Raw genomic sequence first — 5,226 nt, 5'->3', positions numbered from 1 at the left:
GCCTTATATTTCCCTTTTCTCTGCCCCCAAGTTCCTTTAGTCAGCATATCGTTTTCTGATTGGTCTGCGCCACGCAGTCTGTCAACAGTCACTGGGCTCACAAGCAGGGTACAGAGGCATGGGCTCCTTTTGGCAGGCTATTTGTGGACCAAGAAGTGAAGTGAATTCTTGCTGAATCCCAGAGCTCTGGGTCCGTGCCATCTTTGGAGGCCTCCTGCTACACATAGCATTTCAAACTATCAAAGAGACTCTCTTAAAGGCCCCAGCATTGGCCCTTCCTGATATTAATAAGCCCTACCAGTTGTTTGTTGACGAGAGGCTGGGCATGGCAAAGGGAGTCCTGACCCAACAGTTGGGGGCCTGGAAACGACCAGTGGCCTATCTGTCCAAAAGACTGGACTCAGTAGCAGCCGGATGGCCTAACTGCCTTTGTATCATAGCTGCCACAGCATTAATGGTTAAGGATGCTGACAAGTTAAAGCTGGGGCAGCCTCTGTCCATCACCACTCCTCATTCCATTGAGGGGGTCCTCAAAAATCCACCAGACCGATGGATGACTAATGCTAGGCTGACCCATTTACCAGGTGCTGCTTCTCAACCCACCCTGCATAAAATTCCTGCCTAGCATGTTGCTCAACCCAGCTACCCTGCTGCCAGAACTGAATGCGGAAGTCATACACGATTGTGTCGAGATCTTGCACCAAGTTCACGGAATCAGACCAGATTTGACAGATGTGCCATGGAAGGACCTGGATGAAACCTTCTACACTGATGGCAGCAGCTTCATCTGAGAAGGAACCAGGTATGTGGGGGTGGCAGTAGTCACCCTGACTAAGACAATATGGGCCACTGTCCTACCGCCAAGCACTTCGGCCCAAAAGGCTGAATTGAGTGCCTTAACCAAGGCCTTACAATTGGGAAAAGGCAGAACTGTTAACATCTATATGGATAGTCGCTACGCCTTTGCCACAGCCCATGTCCATGGGGCCATCTATAAGGAGAGAGGCCTACTCACAGCGGAGGGAAAGACTATCAAAAATAAGCAGGAGATCCTGTCCTTACTCTCCACCCTCTGGCTACCCCGGAGGCTTGCTATTGTCCACTGCCCTGGACACCAGAAGGGGTATTCTCCGGAGGCTCAAGGGAACCAGAGAGCAGACCAGGCAGCCAAAGAGGCAGCCTTACAAACTGTGAGCTTGATGATAGCTTTACCACCCCCCACCTTGCCGGACCGACCCACCTATTTGAAGGAGGATGATGATAATTTTGCCACGTTGCCTCGTACAACAATTAAAGATGGATGGAGACACACCACAGATGGTCAGATAATCCTACCTCAGGAACCAGCAACCACTCTGATTCAAGGACTCCACCACGGGACCCATCTAGGACAAAGAAAACTAAAAGAGCTTGTAGTCCCATACAAGATTTTCAATTTACAACCTTTAATAGAAGCCTGTCTGGCTAAACCACTAATCCCCGGAAAATGAACAGCCCCATGGGGAGGAGAGAAAGAGGGACACTGCCTGGGGTCCATTGGGAGGTGGACTTCACAGAGGTAAAACCAGGCAGATTTGATTATCGGCATCTCCTAGTGTTTATAGATACCTTTTCAGGATGGACAGAAGCCTTCCCCACAAGAGAGGAAACAGCCTCCACAGTGGTCAAAAAGATTTTGGACAAACCGGTCCCCAGGTATGGTCTGCCTTCAGTTATAGGATCAGACAATGGGCCTGCATTTGCATCTAAGGTAACACAGGGACTGCTAAAAACATTGGGGACCAATTGGAAGCTTCATTGTGCTTATCATCCCCAGAGTTCAGGTCAGGTAGAGAGAATGAATCAGACCCTTAAGGAGACCTTGACTAAATTAACCTTGGAAACTGGTGAAGACTGGGTGGGCCTCCTTCCTTTTGCCCTATATTGGGTTAGAAATACCCCTTATATGTATGGTCTGACCCCTTATGAAATCATGTATGGGAGGCCTCCCCCGTTACTCCCTAAGCTACCCTCTGATGTCATAAATGATATGTCCGAATTTCAATTTCTTAAGTCCATCCAGGCACTACAGATGACACAAAACAACATCTTTCCCTTGTTGAGACATATGTATGACCTGCCCCTGAGCTGACCACACGGGTTCAAGCCTGGAGACCTCATCTGGGTAAAACGGTACCACAAAGAAGCCCTGGAACCTCGCTGGAAGGGACCACATACTGTGATACTCATCACCCCCACAGCCGCTAAGGTGGACAGTATCAAGACCTGGATACATCATTCTCATCTGAAGCTGGTGCCCAGAGGCCACTCAGATGACCTGGATGGGAGATGGAAAGTGACTTGTATACTGGACAATCCCCTCAAGTTAAGATTAAGTTGTTCTTAATACTTGCTTTACTGTTTCATGCTGATATTTGCTCTGTAGATTCCACTGCTCTCCCTAACCCCCATGCCTCTTTCAACTTAACCTGGTTAATTATTAATACTGGTACCAGAGAAATAGTGAATTCTACCACCATCCAGGGCCCCAGGGGCCAGGGATGGCCTACCCTCCAATTTGACATTTGCCATTTGGCTGTGGGGATTTGGGACATTGGACTTTGGGGAATGGAGTTGAAGGGAAGACCCGAATGCAGAGAAGGCGGCAGGGGTTGCACCCTGCCCCCAGTAAAGGCCTGAGGCCCGGGGTGCAGTCCTGTGCTTAACCAGGCCAACCTGCAACAGATGCCCTTTTACATTTGCCCAGGAGGAGGGAGAAAAAAGGTACAGATAAACAACTGTGGAGGGGTGGATCAATTTTACTGTAAGTCTTGGGGATGTGAGTCTACAGGGGACATGTACTGGGAGCCCTCAATCAGGGACGATCTCATTACGGTAAGCAGAATACATGTCCCCAGGAAGGCCAGGAACCCCCTCTATGGGGAATGCTCTAAGTTCTTATGTAACCTGGTCTCCATAGAATGGACAGACCAAGGGAAAGCCTTCACTGGATGGGAAGCAGGATGCACCTGGGGGCTAAGGTTATATTAATCGGAATATGATCAAGTGCTATTATTCACTATAAAATGAATGGCCAGTCCACTGCAGCCTCACTCAGTAGGACCTAATCTGGTCATTGCCGAATCAGAACCAGCTAGCTCTCCCAAGATGCCCCCACAGCTTAATGATCCTGACAGAGTAACAGCCTCACCCAATCCAGGATCTGTCATTACCACCCGCCCCCCTGTTACCCCGAGGTGGGAGGATCCCCTGCTCCAACTATTGGAATGGTCCTTTTGGGTGCTGAACCCCTCTCGACCTGATTTGACTAACTCCTGCTAGCTTTGTTATGAGACAGCGCCCCCAACTACGAAGGAATAGCAATAGAGGGTGGATACAACCAATCCTCAGATTTGAGCCAATGTTGCTGGCAACAAAAAGCTATGCTGATCCTCCAGCAGGTGTCAGGCCAGGGGCTGTGCATTGCCAGTATGCGAGCCAACCCCCCCCGCCCTTTGTGCAATACCACCATTGTCGTCAACACCACTACCCCCATGTATCTCATCCCTCCTGCAGACACTTGGTGGACCTGCACCACAGGACTCACTCCCTGCATGTATACCCGAGTCCTTAATGACACCCAGAGTTTTTGTGTCCTGGTCCTGCTCATTCCCCAGTTGATATACCACTCAAATGAAGAAATGCTCCAAGACTTAGATGCAAATACCATGCAAACCAGGAGGAAAGCAGCCACTGCCCTGACGTTAAGTGTGCTTTTGGGATTGGGACTAGCAGGAGCAGGGACCGGGGTGGCATCTTTAGCAACACAGCATTATACTAACCTGATAGCAGCCATTGACATTGATATAGTGAAGAATCGCACTTAACACACAGGGACAAAACCAAGTTTCGGGATGCAAAAGCAAGAGGAGTTTATTCGTACACAGGTGCCTGCGGATGCAGAGTCCCGCTCGGGTCAGGACTTGCGCGCCGGGCTTAGTTTGGGGGGGGGCTTTTTATAGAGCAGAAGCAAGGTACAGAAGCAGATGCATGGTTACAAGGTTATTATTAGTGCATTTCAATGGGTACAAGGTATGAGGAAACAGTATTGCCAAATTCAGAGGGGGCTATGGGTGAAACCGATTGTTATCGTTAACTTCCCAGTAGGGGCTGTTATCACTAACTTCCCGGTAGGGGCCTCAGGGTGGTGGCAGGTGGTCCGACTGCAAACGTCCTATCTTCCACTGCTAGTTTCACAAGACCTGGGTTAGAATCTTGGCTTATCGAATGGCTGATTACAGTACTTTTTCTAAAATGGCCTTCCTGCTGTCAGTCGGGTCTTTCATTCCTCCCTTTTCCTTGTAACTAAGTGAAATCCTTCACTTACAGTAAATCAGGTTCCTGATCCTGAAGCATTCTGTTCTGACTGGTGAGTACTAGAGCCTGTACAACAGATAGTCTATCTTTGACAAATTGAACCAGCCGGTTTAGTACACAGGGCCCCAGGGTCAGGAGGAGGAATAAGAGAATTAAGGGTCCGGCTAGTGTGGACACCAACGTGGTGAACCAAGGAGACTTATTGTATAGTCCCTCGAACCATCCTTGTTGGGACTCGAAGTACTATTTTCTTTCTTCGAGTCTTTTTCTGAGATTGTCTAAGGTTTCAGTTACTACTCTGGTCCGATCTGCATAGAAGCAACATTTTTCTTTTAGTGCGGCACAGAGTCCTCCCTGCTGCAGGAATAGTAGATCTAGTCCTCGCCTGTTTTGCAACACGACTTCAGATAGGGAGGTTAGAGATTCCTTAAGTGCCCGTACGGACTTTTCTAAGGCTATTAAGTCCTGATTCATTGCTTGATGTAGGAGCATATATTGATCTGTGCGCACAAGCACTGTTGCAATTCCCCCTGCCCCTAGTAGGACGGCCAAAGTGAGGGAGATTGGCTCTCGCTTGAATCTGATGGGAGAGTTTTCAAAATATCTTAGTACTTCCCCATCTTGGTGCCAGTAAATTCTGGGCCACAGTTGAATCAAAACGCAAAAATCCTTGGATGTATTCAACACTGCAGCTGACACACAAGGGGTAAGTCCTGTACTACATGCCCAATAGGAGCCATTTGGAGGGACTAGGTAGTAGCTGCCTGCTGGCACCGGGACCACCTCGCTGCAGAGGCTAAAGTTGGAAGAAGGTTTTCCTATGCAGGTTCCCTTGGAAGTTACCTGGGTTAGGGTGAGCTGATGTCCTGC

Source organism: Nannospalax galili, unplaced genomic scaffold (assembly GCF_000622305.1).
Source record: "Nannospalax galili isolate Female #2095 unplaced genomic scaffold, S.galili_v1.0 scaffold28, whole genome shotgun sequence".
Lineage (NCBI taxonomy): Eukaryota > Metazoa > Chordata > Mammalia > Rodentia > Spalacidae > Nannospalax > Nannospalax galili.
Note: the sequence above shows the minus strand (reverse complement) of the source record.